We start from the raw sequence: 20533 nt of genomic DNA on the forward strand, positions 1-20533 counted from the left end.
AATTAGACCCTTTCATGTTGCTCTAAATGGGTCTAGAAATCCGTGATCCGTCTTATTATGATAACAACTAGGATCTTGGAAACGATTAAACGAGTGTGTTTGAATCGTTTTCGACCATTCATAGTTTTAACAAGGGAAATTCTCTAAGTCTAGTAATATTGGTCGTTCGTTAGAACAAGTAAGAGGGAAAATGAAATGTTGTCCAACTTTTTACTTTATTCTAGCTACTTTCGAATTCTTTCCTTTGAAATTAAATTTTGTTACTGATTGAAGCTCGAGAAGATATTATCCTCTTTGCGAAATTCCAATGTTTTCAATTTTTTTCATTCGCGCAACAATAGAGAATTTAAAATGAAGACCCCTTAATTTTGAACTTAGGAATCTTTTATTTACGTTTTAACTCATGAAATTGTTTTTCTTATGTAAATAAAGTGTCTTGATATAATTTTCATGATGAGCGATTGAGTATTAAACTTTCGTATGAGCAGGCATGTTGTATGCGTTTGGATTCTATTTGATATTCATGGTTTTGTTTCTTTTGCTCTATACTAGTCATACTCCCTAATCTCACTAGTGGAAAAAACGTTATTTGCATCGTGCTCAAACCCCCCCTTTTGCAGCGTTTTCACACGCTGCATATGTGGGCGATGCACTTAGTGGATATTATTTGCAGCGCGCATAAAATGCTGCAAAAAATGGTTATTTACAGCGTGCCTAACCCTGTGCGCTGCAAAAAAATTGTACTATTTGCAGCGCGGCTCGCGCTGCAAATAGTACAATTTTTTTGTTTATATATATATATATATATATATGTGTGTGTGTGTGTGTGTGTGTATATATGTGTGTGTATATATATATATATATATATATATATATATATATATATATATATATATATATATATATATATATATATATATATACACTAGTGGAAAAAATGTCATTTGTAACACCCTATTTGTAACGGACAATGATATGTTAGTTACAATAAACCTATTTGTAACAGGCAAAAAATGGTCCGTTACATTAAAGCAGCATAGTGGGTACGGAAATTAGTATTCGTAACAGTCAAATTGATTCCCGTTATAAAAATTACACAATTTGTAACGGGCAACGTTTTGCCCGATACAAACTTTTATATTTGTAACGAGCGCTATTTTCCCGATACAAATAGATTCGGTGTAAATTAAAACCTAAGTCTAACTTCCTATCCCATTTCATGCAGGCAAACAATCGTCACTCTCTCTCTTCTCTCTCTCTCTGTAATTCTCTAGATCTCACTCACTATTTAACGCTCTCTCTCTTCACTCTCTCCATATAGATCTCTGCAATCATGGCGACTCAGATGATGGTATGAAGTTTACAGTCGGTCGCTGATGGTATGAAGCTTACAGTCGGTCGTTGATAGAGCTGAAGATTGTTACTCCGGTGTTCAAGGTAGGGTTACTCCTATGCGCACTGAGATAAGCATTTGGGCTACTCGTACCCAAAACGTTCTTGGTAATTTCCCCTTAATTTTGTTTTTGATTTGATTTAATTTGTTTTTACGAATTTGATTTTGGTTTTGAATTGTTTGGATGGATTGGATTTGGTGAAAGGAAGAAGGATTAGGGAGCTGACCTCGATTGTGAAAAGGAGGTTTAAGTTTCCAGATCTGTATGCGAGAGGGTTAACAACAAGGATCTTTGCACTATTGCTCAGTGCGAAAGTCTTTGTTACAAGTTTCTTTGAGGTTTTGCTATTAGAAGGTATTAAACCTCTTTTTTTACATTGAATTTTAATTATAATTCGCTCCATTATTTTTGTAACTAGATCTAGTTTTATTTTTGTAATTCGCTGCATAATTCTCTTTGTCATTTTATTATGTATGATTTTGATTGAATTTATTGATGATTTTCAATGTGAAATGTGAAATGTTTTATAACTTCTTTCAATTTTTTATCCTGCAGGAGCTTTGCATGTTGCTGAATGCAAGCCTAAAGCTAAAATTATTGATGAAAGTAGATAATTTTATTCGACAATATGATTCTAAATCCATTTTTGTGTACTTATATTTTAGTTTATGATAATTGAAGCACCACTTCTGCTGTTTTAAGTTGCTATAATTGATTTCTCATGGATGGGAGATTATAAGCATATAATTGATTTAGTCTCTAGTTTAGGTCTCTTAATATTCATTTTGGTGGCAAAAAAATTTACCTTTGGACTATAGTCTGATACTCTCATTTATTAGATCTGAACTCTATGCCTCTGCAATGATGTTACTACGGAGTGGATGCTTATTTTTGTTTTAAATTTTGAATTGGTTTTCATATAGAATACAATGTCCTTCTCATACTTTCTTCTTAAGAGGTCCTTTAAAAAGTCTATTCTCTACTGATTACTAATTGCATGAGTTCCTTCTAGTTATCTTATTCCATGATTATGTGTCTTTTTATTATGTAGTGTTGTCGATACTCATACTTTGGTAGTGTAAATCTTATTCTATGATTAGCCTAGCTCTCTAATTCTTATTTCATACTTCTTTCTTTCTCTCTCTCTCTCTCTCTCTCTCTCTTTTGGTGTATCTTCAAATTTGTTTTCCAGTTCATAATGAATTATTTAATATGCATGACTTTATAATTATTTGATGAATTTTTCCATTTTGTTTTCTTGGCAATTGCATTTTGTTTAAGATACATATCATTCCTTCTAAAATTTTTAATCGAATATATTTATTCTTAAAAAAAATGAATTTGTAAGGATTTCAGATTACTATTGCATCTGAGCTAATTATGTATGTCAAACAAAAAAAATGGCATATTAATTAGTATCAAGATCTAACTTTGTTATGGTTCAATTTTCAATTAACCATGTTTAATGGACTTATACTCTTAGATTTATTATTGATATATATGAGTGTAGACACCTGATTGTGTCTCCCAAAAACCAAACCCGGTGATGAGTACATTTCACGTCTTTGATTATCGAGTTACGTGAAGAGTTGAAGAGTCTCGTGAATTTCTCCTTTTCTAATCTCTTTTCTAAAATGTTTTATTTCATTTCGTGTCCTTAAAATCATTCTTTGCGTGTTCAATTTATAAAAACGTCCAAACCAGTTTATTTTGGTCCATAATCTGGGTTCAATAAATGTGTAGTTGGATGGGGGTTGAAAAGAGCTTTCCAACAATATATTCCCAATCCGAGTTATAATGAGGAAGTTATGGCCAAAATACTAAACTGGGCCCAAACCGAGCTTTGTATGCGGACCCAATGATCATGTTGAGGGTCCATAATATTTCTAAAGCCCTTAGGATTTAACTTAATCTTCTAGAATCTTCTAGAAGGTTGTTTTAGATTCTAATTATCCTATTTTGAATAGATAATGATTAAGAATTTTATTTCGAATAAAACGAATGCTTTTAATAGATTTAATTATGATAAAATAAGTATAAGTACGGATATTCGACTAACCCAATTTCATTGGAAGTCGGATTCTGCGAGTCTAATCTTTCGAAAAGCATCGCGTAGCGATGGATCCATCACACAGAGATAAAAGCATCGCGCAGCGATATCCCCATCGTGACGCAATGAATCCATCGCCACGCGATGAAACCTGTTTTATTTCGGATGGAATTTAGATCGTTTTCTGATCTCCCATCGTGACGCAATGAATCCATCGCCACGCTATGAAACCTGTTTTATTTCGGATGGAATTTAGATCGTTTTCTGATCTCCCATCGTGCCGCAATGAATCCATCGCCACGCGATGAAACCTGTTTTATTTCGGATGGAATTTAGATCGTTTTCTGATCTCCCATCGTGACGCAATGAATCCATCGCCACGCGATGAAACCTGTTTTATTTCGGATGGAATTTAGATCGTTTTCTGATCTTTTTGGTCGTTTTTTCCTATAAATAGAGGACGATTTCCTCAGTTTTCATTCACCAACAATCGTCATCTAATTCTCTCTAAGCTTTATTTCTCTCTCTCTTTCTAAGCTTAGCCTAAACACATCACACAATACGACCTTTGCAAGACTTGAATACTCCAAGCCCTTCTCGTAGTTGCCTTCGACCTCGACGTGAAAAGTTGATAGTTTAAGGGTTTGGTCCAAATCTCTATTTCAATTGTTATTTGATTTATTTGGTTTGTTTGATTTAACCTTTTTTGAAGTTACTAACGTGTGTGTTGTTTTAATATAAAGAGGTACGAGGCTTCAAAGTGAGTATATCTACTATCTTTATTCCTTGCTTTTGATATAGAAATCATGCTTAGAATTATATATTAATTCCTAGTATCATGTTAGGATGTCATTATGATTCCTAGTATCATGTTAGGATGCTTTTATGATTTCTAGTATCATGTTAGGTTGCTTAATTAATATCTCTAATATCATGTTGTTTCCTAGTATCATGTTTAGGCTAAAGCTTTGATTTTTATTATTTAGTGACATGCTAGGGTTTGTTATTAATCCGTTTAGTATCATGCGTAGGATCTTGCTGTTAATCATGTTTTGATGAGATAATGATTATATTGATGATGATGTTATTGTAATGATAATTTGTTGTGTCAATAATTATACATTGCTTGATTATTCATGATTTATTGCTATTGCTTGATCACGCCCTCTCTTGCAGGTTTAAGGGGAATTTGTACTTGAAATCACGCCTAATAAGATAATTAATAATTTGATTTTAGGCTAATATGATTTTAATTCAAGTGATTGCCAATAATAGATTTATTTGTGCATTAATAATCAACCAACATAGGTTAAACAGGTTTAGGGTTAACTTGTTGGTTGTATGTTGATCGGAAAGCGCGCATGAATATCATAAGAATTAAGTAAAGGCCTATTTAGGGCGGGTTCAATCTCTTTTAGGTTGGATTCGTACCACCATCCCCGAATATCCAGTCTTGGTTCCGGACCACTATGGAGTTAGCGATCTCTGTGATCGTGAATGGGGTGTAACCTTCACACCCGTGAACGGTTTACAAGTTCCTAAAACTTGTTGATGACTTTTTTTATCTCTAGCTTCTTTCCCTTTGGACGCCACTATGCTTAAGTGTATGATCACAGTAGGGCTCAAAGTTGAGTGTTGAAATATTCAATACAGTTTTTTGGCGACTCCACTAGGGAGGATTTCTAATTTTCATTTCTAAAATTTATTTTGGCAATTGACTTTAGAATGAGTGGATGTGTCTTGAAAAATTCTAGATGTTCATGTGCGTAATTTTGATTAACATTGTGGCATAAGCATAAAAAGGTCCGCATTGGAAAGACCATCCGAAATACATTAAAAACATAGGATCATTGCATCATGTTGTGACTACTTGACTACTTGTGCATACTTGCTTGTGACTAAACTAACCGTTTGTGTTGACTTGTGTTTATAAATAAAGTGTAAACAATCTAACCAATGACTAAAGGACTTTGCTTAATAAATTAATTAATTAATTAATTTGAATTAGTAAAGTCTAATTATACTTGACTTAGCAAGAATATAGGCTTACCCTTTCGAAAGAAATATTGAAAACAAGTTAAAACTAACGTTCCAGTCTTGGCGCAGAAGTTTGGCTTGTGACGCAAAGCATCAGCTTCCATCGCGACGCGATAGTAATATCGCTCCGCGATGGGGTTGACGTGATCGATGGTTCCATCGCTGTGCGATGGTTCGATCTTTTCTTGCCGAGTCTTCATGTCGAGTCTAATTCACATGATTAATTAATTTCATTAATAACCGATTGTATGAGTCTAACCACATGTCTAGTCACATGGTCATGACACAAGTCTTGAACATATCACTTTCACTCACGAGTCCTTGCACACACTTTGTACATACTTTTTATCACACTATGACCATGTCTTAGGTCCATGCATGAGTCATCCTTTCCGTCATTTGAGTTAACGGACCATCTTATTCCCACAAATTTCCATGTCCTCCACATTCACATACTTTCCTTGTACAAATACACCCTTTCCCTTCACATCACATTTCCATACATTACAGACCTCACACTTTCCACATTCACACACTCTCCTCCTACATGCTTTCCCCATACATATCATTCACCTCATACACTATACCCTTTCCTTACATGTGCATGTTGAATCAAGTTTGAATCATGTGATTGACAAAAAAACATATATGGTTTCACTTTCTCCAACCTTTGGTCAAGGAAGACACAAAGCACAATGCAAGCTTCTCACCAAGATTTCATGCTTTCTTCTTCTTTTTTCAAACCTTTCCTCAATAAGTCTAGCATAGGCACCCTTCATCTTCCTTAGATTTATTTCATGAGTTTGATTTTTCACCTTTTCCATTTCAATATAATGAGCATTTATTTCCTTGCATATGATCATTGCATTGCATTTTACTTATTATTGAGGCACCCCTTGTAGCCACCTCATGTCACCTTCACCCTTTTGAATATACAATCTCTTTCTTGACAAAACACTTTGAGCCTCGTCTAATGATAGATCTTTTATATTTTTTCAACCCACATTTACCTAACCTTGGGATGGGATGGTGTACAACTTATGCAAATTTTCAAAGCAAAAGCTTGAGTGATGTTTACCAAGATTTCAAAAAATCCAAAAAAAAGCAATAAAAGTGTGCAAAAGGGCAAATGTTCCAATGTCTTTGATATGAATATGTCTTTGATATGAACACATCTCAGATTGCGTCTCTTATCAAATGCTCGGTACCGTGCCTAAGAAACATGAATGCCAAGTGAGTGATAGACCGCATGATCGAGATTGCCCACACTAATACAAAATAAAATTCAAAAACAAATTTCAAGTGCAAAAAATAAATAAAAATGAGTTCAAAAGTGAGAAGGCTCAAGCATACAAATACCAAGATTTATATGCAAGGTTGCACACCTTGGGGGCTTATTTTGGGTCTTGAGCCTTATCCCTTCTTATTCAACCTTTAGCCTAACCCCATTACAACCCTTAAAAGACCTCTTTGAGGTGTACACACACTCGTGTGAGGTTCGGCTAGAGCTATGTTCGACCTGATTCCTAATGGATACGTAGGCAACCTCGCATTGAGGTGCGGCCGTAATAAAAATTCATTCACTCACACTCATGCATGATCATATCAAGGGATCTCCAATGTTCATCCCTATCCATTTATTTAGAGCTAGACTTGGGGGCTTGATCCCCACTTCATTAGCCTACCTAGCCTAAGAGGCACCATCATTTGACTCTTCTCAAAATATTTTTCCACACCCTTAGCCTTTGCAGCCTAACCTTAGTGTCACTTTCACACACATCACAATTACATAGCCAAATAATCCTTTCCTTAGGAACCCTTTGTTATGAAATCTTGATACAACCTTGAGGCATGCCTTGTCTTCTTAGAGTCACTCATTATCATAATCATCACTGCATCACAAAGTATGAAGTACTTAGCCTCCGCGCCTAAGTTACCCAAATACTTTCATTATCGAATCATTAATTAAGATAGTTTAGGATACTACAATCCTTGCACCACGTGATACAACATCAACGCATACGCTTGATTAAGCTCATTCAACATGCACCATTGCTTGATTCATTCTTTTCATCTTCTTTCCATTTGAGAAAGTTCAAAAACTTTATTTTTCACCAACAATTTACCTTCATTCATTTCACTTCTTTCTTTTTCGGGAGAAAGTCGGTACCTTCCACAAAAATGAAGGAAAATTTTTGTTCTTTCTGCATTTTCGAGTCACGTGAGCACAGTCACAACACAATGCACACACGAAGCATGCACATTGAGTCATGTCGTGTCATCACATCGAGTCGATTTAAGTACGTTGAATTACACATCGAGTCGATCTAAGTACATTTGTCTTACATAATGAGTCGAGTAACACCAAGCCTTGAGTCAACCTCAAGCCAATCAACTGTCAAGGTCCTTTGGCAAAATTTGATCTTTTTTGCAGGGTTCAAGCACATCACCTATACGGCAATTTTTCCAAGATTGGATTGTCATCTCAAATTGATAATGTTTCCAAGAGTGGATTGTTGAGCACCTTTTTCATCTGGCAATTTTTCCAGGATTGGATTGTCATCTCCTTTGGTAATATTTCCAGGAGTGGATTGTCGCGCATCTTCTTCAACTAACAATTTTTCCAAGATTGGATTGTCTCCTCTGGCAATGTTTCCAAGAGTGGATTGTCGTGCTCCTTCTCCGTTTGGCAAATTTTTCCAAGTTCGAATTGTCATACATTCATCAAATCCTAGGCAATTTTTCCGAGATTTGATTGTCATACACCCAGTTCCTTATGGCAAAATTTCCCAAAGGATTGTCATAGTCTTTATTCAACTTAATATTTCGACAAAGGTTCCCCAACGTGGATTGTCATTCATATCAGAAGTGGCAAATTTTCCCGAGACGGATTGTCGATCGAATCTTTTTTTTTGCAAATGTTCCAAGACGTGGATTGTCGATGGTGACAATATTCTCCTAAAAGGATTGTCGCATAGCATCGACAAATTTCCAAGCGTTGGCAAAATTTCCTAGATGGATTGTTACGTGGCATTGACAACTTTCCCTAAACCCGATTGTCGCTCATCATTCAAGAATTGTGTTGACAATTGTTCCTAAAGAGGATTGTCATCACCCCCAGATACACATTTTTTTTCTCCATTAACTCCCTTATTTGTATAAATAACGCTAGTTTGCAGGTATTAGCGTTAAAAAGAATGATTTAGGATCGCAAAACATTCTGAATCATTCTCCGTCCCTATTGATCTACATTGACTTATGTTTTCGAAACTTACGTTTCTCCAAACTCAGTCAAAGTGAGGGCTTCTGTAGACACTCGATTGTGTCTCCCCGAAAATCAAACCAAGTGATGAGTACCTTTCACGTCTTTGTTTATCGAGTTAGGTGAAGAGTTGAAGAGTCTCGTGAATTTCTCTTTTTCTAATCTCTTTTCTAAAATGTTTTAATTCATTTCGTTCCTTAAAATCATTTTTTTCGTGTCCATTATAAAAACATCCAAACCAGTTTATTTTGGTCCAGAATCTAGATCCAATAAATGTGTAGTTGGATGAGGTTTGAAAAGAGCTTTCCAACGATATATTATAAGCCCAAATCCGAGTTATAACGAGGAAGTTATGGCCAAAATACTAAACTAGGCCCAAATCGAGCTTTGTATGCGGACCCAATGATCATGTGGAGGGTCCATAATATTTCTAAAACCCTTAGGATTTAACTTAATCTTCTAGAATCTTCTAGAAGGTTCTTTTAGATTCTAATTATCCTGTTTTGAAAAGATAATGATTAAGAATTTTATTTCGAATAAAACGAGTGTTTTTAATAGATTTAATTCTGATAAAATAAGGATAAGTACGGATATTCAACTAACCCAATTTCATTGGAAGTCGGATTCTGTACGAGTCTTATCTTCTGAAAAGCATCGCGCAGCGATGGATCCATCACACAACAATGAAAGCATCGCGCAACAATATCCCCATCGCGACGCGATGAATCCATCGCCACGCGATAAAACCTGTTTTATTCCGGATGGAATTCAGATCGTTTTCTGATCTTTTCGGTCGTTTTTTTCTATAAATAGAGGACGATTTCCTCCGTTTTCATTCACCAACAGTAGTCATCTAATTCTCTCTAAGCTTCCTTTCTCTTTCTCTTTCTAAGCCTAGCCGAAACACATCACACAATACGACCTTTGCGAGACTTGAATACTCCAAGCCCTTCTCGTAGTTGCCTTCGACCTCGACATGAAAGGTTGATAGTTCTTAGGGTTTGGTCCAAATCTCTATTTCAATTGTTATTTGATTTATTTGGTTTGTTTGATTTAACCTTTCTTGAAATTACTAACGTGTGTGTTGTTTTAATAGAAAGAGGTACGAGGCTTCAAAGTGAGTAGATCTACTATCTTTATTCCTTCCTTTTGATATAGAAATCATGCTTAGAATTTTATATTAATTCCTAGTATCATGTTAAGATGTCTTTATGATTCCTAGTATCATGTTACGATGCTTTTATGATTTCTAGTATCATGTTAGGATGCTTAATTAAAATTCCTAATATCATGTTGCTTCCTAGTATCATGTTTAGGCTAAAGCTTTGATTTTTATTATTTAGTGACATGTTAGGGTTTGTTATTAATCCGTTTAGTATCATGCCTAGGATCTTGCTATTAATCATGTTTTGATGAGATGATGATTATATTGATGATGATGTTATTATGATGATGATTTGTTGTGTCAATAATTATACATTGCTTTATTATTCATGATTTATTGTTATTGCTTGATCACGCCCTCTGTTGCAGGTTTAAGGAGAATTTGTACTTGAAATCACGCCTACTAAGATAATTAATAATTTGATTTTAGGCTAATATGATTTTAATTCAAGTGATCACCAATAATAGATTTATTTGTGCATTAATAATCAATCAACATTGATTAAACAGGTTTAGGGTTAACTTGTTGGTTGTATGTTGATCGGAAAGCGCGCATGAATATCATAAGAATTAAGTAGAGGCCTATTTAGGGCGGGTTCAATCTCTTTTAGGTTGGATTTGTACCATCATCCCCAAATATCCAGTCATGGTTCCGGACCACTATGGATTTAGCGATCTCTGTGATCGTGAATGGGGTGTAACCTTCACACCCGTGAACGGTTTACAAGTTCCTAAAACTTGTTGGTGACTCTTTTATCTCTAGCTTCTTTCCCTTTGGGCGCCACCATGCTTAAGTGCATGATCACAGTAGGGCTCAAAGTTGATTGTTGAAATATTCCCTACAACGAGCTATTGTTTTGGACAGTCATGTTGTTGACATTGGGTGGCTTGACAGAATGAGTTGTTTGGTTAATTTTTAGATGACTGATATAGATAGTTTGACATTGATTTATAAAATTTTCATATTTCTTAAATGAAAAGTATAGTTTTTGATTAAATTCTTATGAGATTTGATCATAGGATATAATATTTACCAATGAACTAGTTGAAATTAAAGTTATGTTGCATGATTATTATTGATTGTTGTGATATGACTAATCAACTTATGATGGTTTTGTTTTAGCAATGCAGAATTCTAATAGTATATATGCGAGGGAGATGGCTACTATGAGGTTGGGATAAGAGGTGCGGCACATAGTTGGTGATTTGTGGTGAGTGCGGTGGTTTTCATTGAATCTTTTTTACCTTGATGAATAATAATTAACATGTTTTAACTGAATTGGGTTTAGGAATTGAAATTGACTTAGTTTCCCACTTTTATTTAATCGGTTATCTTGCTATGCTCTATTTAATTGATTTAGCCGACCCTAAATCATATTGAGACTAAATTTTTGTTGTGTTATTGACATTTCATTCAGTGGGGGTGTACTTTCCTCATTTGTTAAGCTCATCTTCTTTTTAATGTATTCATTGTTTTGATTTTTGTTTTGAGCATTTTCTTTTTAGGTGATAGCTCCGAAAAATATTGGACATGTAAGGCATTGGCTCCAAGGCCATCAGACAGAATAGGGGTATGCTATTCACCTTAATAATAAATTATGAATAAAATGTTTCAATGCTTTATACCTTTTGTAATGGAATGGGTCAACGGGGTCATAGGGTCAAATCAGCCAGCCCTTTTGGTGTAATCAAGGCGCGTAAAACAGGGGCAACAAGGGTCAAAGGCAGGAGGAAACAATTTGCAACAAGACAAAGTTAATTAAAGAGAAATTAAGGAAGGAAAGCAAGCTACTTCAACAATGTCTCTTGATGGTTTTTCTATTTTAGCTAAGTTAGTCACATGAATTTTCTAAGGCTTGAGTATAAGTAATGTAGTCGGTCTTTAGCAAAGGTATCCAGAAATTTAGAGTGAAACACTTATGAGATTGGTGGCCTAAAGCTACTAGGAGATTCATAACCTCAAGTTCTGCTTATCATCTTTCAATTGTAATCCGAATTGCTAATCAATCAAAGTACTCAAGCTTAATCTTAAGTGCGCATAAATTAGTATTAATATAGTAGAGCAAAATATGATACATAACACCTTTGTTATGTTTATATTGTATGTGACTCATATAAGTGTTGTGGATTTATGCGTTATATCTTCACGTTTTAGATAATTGAAATTCTAAATTTAGGTTACCTTAGAATTCATAATTTTGGTTAGCTTAGAATTCATAATAGTATGTGAAACTGATTTATAGTGGGTTGTAAGTCAGATTGACATGGATGAACTTGCATTTTGTCAAGGTATAGATTGACTTGGCTAAACAACAGAGGTAATACCAGTTCCATGTTTTTTGTTAGGCTTGGTTGAGAATTTGTGCATGATATTCTTCAATTAGTGAATGTTTAGATATTGTTGTTGTCAGAGGTAACATATTGTCATATTTGTGTTTTTATAGGCATGAACAAGAGTATGATGATGACGCATTCGAGTAGATTGAGAGACCATTTATTTTTTGGTCCCCTTGTGTGTTAAATTTTCTGTCATCTAGACTGTAGCACTAGAGATGAAATTTTGAGATGTAAATTAAATTTTGGTGTATTTGCCATGTAAACCAATGTTTGGATTTTTAGTATTATTAATTTATTATAGTTGATCTGAGTGGTGAATGGATAAAAAAAAAGGGTATTTGTAACATGCACAATATTTGTGCTTGTTACAAATACCCCTAATATTTTGCCTTTTTTGGACACTATTTGTAATAGGCACTGAAGCAGCCCATTACAAATACCCTACTATTTGTAACGGGTAAATTATGTGCCCGTTACGAAAAACAGGGTTATTTGTAACGGACACTTGTTTTGCCCGTTACGAATAAGTAGTTATTTATAACGGACAAGTGCCCGTTACAAATAACATTTTTATTTGTAACGGCCGCATATGTAATGCCCGCTGCCCGTTACAAAAAGCCTCTTATTGCCCGTTACAAATAGATTTTCTTCCACTAGTGATATATATATATATATATATATATATATATATATATATATATCAAGGTCATTACAAACAACCCCAGGTAAATCATGGGGTACTCCATCCTCTAACCAAACATGAAACCATTAAAATTTGAACTCTAACTTTGCTAAGCCTATGAGCAACTTGCTTCCCTAATCTTTTGATGAACAAGACCGTATAGCTTTGACATCCTTCAGCGAGCTTGAGTATATCCTCTGCTGTTGTTACTGTTGTGGTTGTGGCTGGTGCTCTCTAATCATCAGTAATTATATGATTCTACTGCTACACAAAATTAACAACAAAAGACGAACCCGAGTAGCCTAACCAGGATGAATCTGTGAACTGGAGGAACCTTAGAATGTGCTTTCGACATTTCTGATTGTGAAGCCCATGTAGGCATGTAGTCAGGAAGTCTTCGGCAATCTGCCAATAGGATATCCAAAATCCAGTGCAAATTATCTGCCTGCTTGCAATCTGACTTCCATCCTGCAAGTTTGATGTTGTAGCTTGTAAGACCAAAAGTAGCAGACAAATCAATTTCTGACAAAATGAGGAAAGGTCAAATTGAATTGACAAAAGATGGCAGATAATTTGCTAGAGATTATAATTATATAACATGGGATGATATTAAGGTTGTCAAAAAATGATATTAAAGATAAGCTTAATTGGAATAATAGTGGGGTGCATGAATACACTTAATTTTAATTAATATGTGCAAGAGACATATAGGGAAAAGGGGTTGACTTCATCATACTTATCAAGAAAAATAGAAACACAACATTATTTTCTCTGCTCGTTGAATAAGATTATAATCCATAATTTAATTGGGTACAAACTTAAGATAAATATTCTTCTATTGTTGCATTGATTTTTTTTATTTTTTTTTAAAAAAAGGGAGTGTGATAAGGATGATTATATCAATAATAGGTTGGTGGATAGGTAATATCAAATACCTGAACTAAAAAGTAGAAAAAAAAAAACCAAGTTACAATTTTATTCAAATGCCACCATAGACCATGGGATTTGTTAAACATCGCCCGCAAATCTCCACATAAAGCCCACAAAATTCACTTGATTTGACAATATTGCCCTTGACCTAAAAAAAACACTCACACTCTCATCACTCACACTCTCATCGCTCATCTTCTTTCAACATCTCAAAAAAAAAAAATATTCAAACTACGGCAATGTCGAAGCGGCAAGGCAAGGAATTGGCGGCGGCGACATAGCGCCACAACCGTGGCTATGGCGTCCAGCCCAGGCGCCAGCCTACTGGTTGCGGCGTCTGCAGCTGGCGTCACCACCGCTGGCTGGGCGTCCGGCCAAGGCGCCCCTCCTCCGTCACGGCGGTTTTCCCTTTTTTTTTGTGTAATATCTTTTTCAATTGTTTTTATATTATGTTGTTTATTTTTATAAATTTTTTCAATTTTGTTGTATTTTTTCTATGTTTATATTTTGTTTACAATTATTTGTTTGTTTTATTTGTACATTTTAAAAATACAACTATTTTTTCTATGTTTATATTTTGTTTACAATTATTTGTTTGTTTTATTTGTACATTTTTATTTTTATTCTCAATTTCAATTTGTTAGTACATTTTTTTGTTCATTTGATATTGTTTTTGGTTAGTTAATTTATTTTACTTTTTATTATTGATATTGTTTTTGGTTAGTTAATTTATTTTAATTGGGAATGAATTATTTTTGTTTATATATATTCTTATGTGTTGGTTTTATTTCCTTTCTTAGTGTATTTTTTATTCTATTATTTTTATTTAAGTGTTTTGTTAATTTCTTTATTATGTTAATTTGTTAGTATGTTTTTAGTTTATTTGATTTGGGTAGTGGTAGCTATTTTTCGTATAATTTTTTGTATGTTTATATATTTTTAAATTTTTTGTAGAATTCACTGCGTCGTCATGGTGCGGGGAAGAATGTAGAGCTTCTTAGTAGAAGCTATTCAGTGGAGAGGTTGGGGCATAGACATGTTAGATCCTGTGGTATTTCGGCCTCGGCTCGTAGAGAACGGATCCACCGTCGGGATGAGGATGACGATGACGATGATGATGCTGAGGAGGGTGACCAGGAGGAGGAGCAGGAGGAGGGCGCAGATGAGGATGAGGATGTGGACGATGGCAGTGGACCGTATGATGATTACGGTCCATTCAGTCAGAGGGTTGATGACATGTACGAGACACATATGGTGGAGGTGCGTAAGGGTAGGGGTGGTAGGTTTGTTAGTAGATCTGGCACATCATCTGCGTCCACTGTATCTGGGGAAAGCAGGAAACGGTCGAGGGTCGTTAATGATTCTTGGGTTGTTAGGAGTGAGGTGCCCGGTGGGCCTGTTGACGGGAGTGTGATTCCTAGCTTTCTAGGACACATAGCTGCCCGTATTTGGGAGGACTAGGAGAGGCCTTCAGTTACTGGGTTGTTGAAATGTCATACCCGGGAAAAGACTTGTAGCTTTTTGCGTACATGGGCTGAGGCTTGGCCGGCGGAGAGCGAGATGTTCGAGCGACTGGAGGGCACTGGGGTGAATCACGTTCCTGCCACCATGCACGATAAGATTGACAATACGCTGATCACGGCTTTCATTGAGCGATGGCAGCCGGATACAAACTCTTTCCACCTTCCGTTCGGTGAGATGACGATCATGTTACATGACATCGAGGCCATTCTGGGGATTCGTGTTGAGGGTAAACGACTTTGTGCTGTGGCTAATGCGGATCAGGCAGATTTGCTGGCGGAGTTGTTGGCGGTGGACAGGGCTGCACTATACACTGAGGCGCTTGGTGTTTGGGAACACGGCGGTGTGAAGATCGCATCCGTGTTGCAGTGGTGTTTGTACCCCAGTGCACATAGGACGCACGACGGACAGCTGAGTGCTTATGTTTTTCTACTCCTCGGATGTACCTTGTTTCCGGATAAGAGCGGCGAAAACAAGCTCAGGCCACGCGACATAGTAGAGGCGTGTGACCCCGACAGTGTAGGCCAGTTTTCCTGGGGATCGGCTACGTTGGCGTATTTGTATCGCCAACTAGGATTTGCGAGTCGGGCTGACGCGGCAGGTATCACTGGGTGTCTGACTCTATTGCAGACCTGGATATACGAGTACTTTCCTGCATTGCGACCACATCGTGACCCGGTTCCTATTGATGAGGGGATGCCGCGTGCTTGTGCGTGGAGTCCGCGCTCGGAGAAGAAGTCCGTTGACCGCCTCCGATCGATACGGTTATTGCTGGACAGGCTGTTCCCCTTAGAGGTAACGTTTATAAATTGTTTCTACATTTTATTATTTGCACATATTATATTCATGTTATTAAATTTTAAAAGTATGTGCAGGTGAACTGGATGCCTTTCGGCCCGAACCCTAGTGTTAGGGTACCCAGGACCCTGTACACGGGACTCATTCAGTATCGTGAGATCGTCGAGGCGTACATGCCCCAGCGTTGTCTTCGCCAGCTTGGATTTGTCCAAGTTGTCCCTCCTCCCCCGACATGCCCGATGAAGGCGGTCCGACCTGCATCGTCGAGGGACTACGTCGTGCAATGGCCGGATATCATGACCGGGATGTGGGACCAGTTTCCGATGGTGGCCCGCTTATGGACTGCGGAGTTGCAGCGGCCGCCCTCTGGGGTTCCTCCCATGTGTGACCACTACTACATGGAATGGTTCAACCGGTATTCGCACCCGAGGTTGATCGCAGATCTCGACCACAGCGATGATGATTATGTGCCACCGCCTACTGCCATGGAAGCGGTATGTCTTATATTATATTTATCGTTGTCTTTTAATTAAGTTTTATATGTTGTTATTGTATTTCATCTTTTATTTTTTGTTGTATGCAGTGGATGGGAAAGATAATGCAGGACGTACAGAAACTCTCTCTGGAGAAGGACAACATGAGTGCAACAGTGAGAGCTGTTGTTGATAGTCTGGAACAGACCCTTGCGCATTGGGAGTCGGCGTCGAGGAGGGATTACTGATGGTTTTGTCATTTTATTTATAGAGCACTTTAAATATTATCGTTTTAATTTATTAAATTGGACATTATGTTGTAAGTTTGTAACATTTTAGATTGTTCTTTTAGCTTCCAACTTAAACATATTATCATTACTGTTTTTAAATTTTGACATAGCCGTTCGTGGATCCGCGCAACTTACCCATGCAACATATAGAATGCAGTAAGCAATACAATATAAAAGATTAATGTTCTCATTAAAAGAGCAACGTACAAATAAGATTACATAGGAAGAATGTAAACATGAAAAACTAAAATGCAGCTAGGGTGTTCCATTCGTGGATTCGGTCATGATATAGCGCATCCCAACCCTCTACGCTCGCTGTGCGAATGGTGTACCACCGAGGTATAATCGGTGGCACTGGAAAATCAGATGACATGTCTAGTCGGATGAAATGTCTGTATGACGACCCAAGAAACGCAATAGCTACCTCTCTGACCGGTGTGGTGATAGTCTCACGCGACCGCCAAGGGAGAACCGTGGTACAAGGATAATAAGCTTGACTATGCAATCCCAGGCCGAAATGCATGACTGCGCATTTGTAAATGTTTGCAACGGCAAATAGATCTAGGGGCGCGTCAAAATAATGATTTTGGCCGCAAGGTCCACCTTCCCACCAGATACGCCGCAGAGCGCCATCCAAGTCATCCTGGTACACATGACGATAAACATTTCGGTTAAAGGCAATTTCGCTGTACATCAACTGACACACCAAACCGTAGTTGTCTTCGCCCATTTGAAAAACATCAGCCACGACCCAGAATCCGCAGTTACCATCTCCGACTACATCATTCCACCCTTCCAAGTACGACATGATGATCGCAGGTATCCTGTCCTTGTACGGAAACTGATCAACATCGTTTCTTCCTATTCACCATATAATTATAGACAGTTAAGAAGGCAGGAGTAACACTTTAAAGCTATGTGCAATGTAAACAACCAAAACGTACCAGTTCTCAGGGGCATATTCACAGACGATGAAGATTAACTACGACTAGATGACGATGTCCGACCACGAGCACGACCACGACCAAGACCACGGATATACTCAAACGCACTCCTGTTCCGCCGTTGTCGACCTCGAGGACGGTCAACTCCTTCGGGTTCCTCATAATCTAAGGTAGACGTGTGGAACATGTCATGAAGTACATGAGTAGCGTCACGAATAATAGAAGGATGGCTGGAGGACACTCGGTCGTACATCGAACGAAACTGCTCCAACTCCTCCTGTTCACGGTCGGCCGTTTGAGTGTCTGCATGCTCACCAATAACGAGCGTCCGCCAGAATGAATGGACCTGATCAACATGTAACGACGCCCTTTCTTCTGTAATAACGCGGTGAATGGTGCATGCGCAAGGTAATCCATGAGTTACCGAAATAGCACACCCAAACCGAGCATACACTTCGTCAGCCAAGTCCCTCATCCTGTTCAGCTCAGTGAGAATCAACCCCAAGCAGTAGTGCGACACACGACCATGGAGAATCTTAAATATGAAATGGCTATACATCGTACCATGTCGTCGTCTGGAGTCCTCTAGAGAGTTCCTGATGTCATTCTTCTGAGTTTCAATTGACTTGTTAAGTCTATCGAACAGTGTATCCAAAGCAGCGGTCGATGAATCAATCCAGTCCTTGGTAGCTCTATGAGCGCTCTCAACTCTACATGTTGTAGTATTCCTGAAATGAAGTACCTGGTTTGTCCAATATTTGACAAACTTTTCCCTGTGAGGGACCCATTGCTGCATCACATAGTCCACCAGTGCCGGACACCACTGGTACGAATCCCTGAAGTTAGCCAATGCTCGCTCATAAGCTTCCTGTGTGGTAGCCTGTAGGATCTTCCGCCACTTACCATTCACCAATCTCTCTGCCATTTCCAAATTCTTGTTGAAAAGGTTGTAGGCTTTCACTTTCACGCAGTTATTGATGTGCCATGTGCACAATAAGTGGTTCGATTCTGGAAACAGCTCTGCTATGGGGGCAAAGAGACCTCCCTCAAAGTCGCTGACGATGGCTGCTGGATGAACATTAGGCCCGATGTAGTTTCTCAGCTTCTCCAACACCCAATAATAACTTGGAGCCGTCTCATCCTTGATGATTGCATGACCAATCAGAAAGTTCTGGTTCGTTGGAGTCATCCCCATGATCTCAACCAGTGGAAACTTGTACTTGTTTGTCTTGTACGTTGAGTCGATCAAAATCACAAATGGCCAAGACTTGATCATATCAGCACAATCAGGATGCACAAGGAAAAGATGAGTCACCTCCGGTGTATCTTCATCAGAATCAAACCAGAACAGGTAACCACGTGATTGTGCCTGGTGTAGCAGCTGCTGTATAGGGTTCCTTCCCTCTGACCGTTCAAACCTGAGTTGCTGTCTGACGTTGTAGATGTGTCTTCGGTTTGGATGGTCTTCTGGAAATTTCTCTAACACAAATGCTAATATTTTAGCCGGCTTGACTTGAGCATCACTCATTTCTTTCACAACTAGTTTCGCAGCAGGACTTAAGCCGCTCAGCTGTCGATGACCCTCTTCATATACTATCATCTCATGGTTGTGATACCCCCATTTAGAGTAACCAATCACTTCCCAACCGTCACGACTCCGTAGTTGTCGAACCTTTACTCTGAACTCACACCCACAACCTTTCCGCTTTGTATCAAACCGAGTGGCTGTACGAAAATCTCTTTCTTCTCTTTTGTGATAACGGTCACATCTCAAAATGCGATCCATTCTACCATCCCGTTGAGATTTATGAGTTACTACTACCAAGCAAAATCCAGCTGCAATTGCAGCCTGTTTTGCCCAATCAATCGCCTGTTGAGCTTCTTGGAATGGACCATCATGTCCAAATATCCCACTGTAATCATTTCCGTCTCCACCATAATCCTGCATCAATTATATATTATAATAAATACATTTAACGGATAATACATTTAATTTCTATATTTACACATAATTAACACAAAAAAAGCATAATTATGTATAATATTATTCATACACATACACATACAAATTTTAAACACAATCATTTATAAAAGTCACATAAACAATTTCCAATTTTTTTTAAATACAATTTCGAATTGTCAAACTTAATTTTAGAAAAAAACCTTTCTCAACAATCAAACTTAATTTTTATAAAAACCCAATTCGAATTTTCAAACTAAATTTAAAAATATACCATTTCGAATTTTCAAACTTAATTTTAAAAAAAACCTATTTCGAATTTTCAAAATTAATTTTAAAAAAACCCATTTCGAATTTTTTTAAAAAATCATTTTCGATTTTTTTTTTAAAAAAAATAATAAAAAATAAAAAACAACAACAAAATCAAAAAAGAAAAAAAAAATATATATAAAGGTGGCGTCTGCCAGGGCTGCCACAGCCACTAGACTGGCGCCTGGCAGGGCCGCCTCAGCCAGTAGAGTGGCACCTGGCCAGGACGCCAGTCTGGTGGTCTGGGCGTCTGGGCTGGACGCCACTGTGGTGGTTCTGGCGTCTGGCTTGGACGTCCAGGCTACGGTTTGGGCGTCCATCCTAGGCGCCGGAGCCACTCCGACGGTAAACCGTGAATTTTAACGGTGACTTACCTCGTTTT

The sequence above is a fragment of the Chenopodium quinoa genome, unplaced genomic scaffold (assembly GCF_001683475.1).
Source record: "Chenopodium quinoa cultivar QQ74 unplaced genomic scaffold, ASM168347v1, whole genome shotgun sequence".
Lineage (NCBI taxonomy): Eukaryota > Viridiplantae > Streptophyta > Magnoliopsida > Caryophyllales > Amaranthaceae > Chenopodium > Chenopodium quinoa.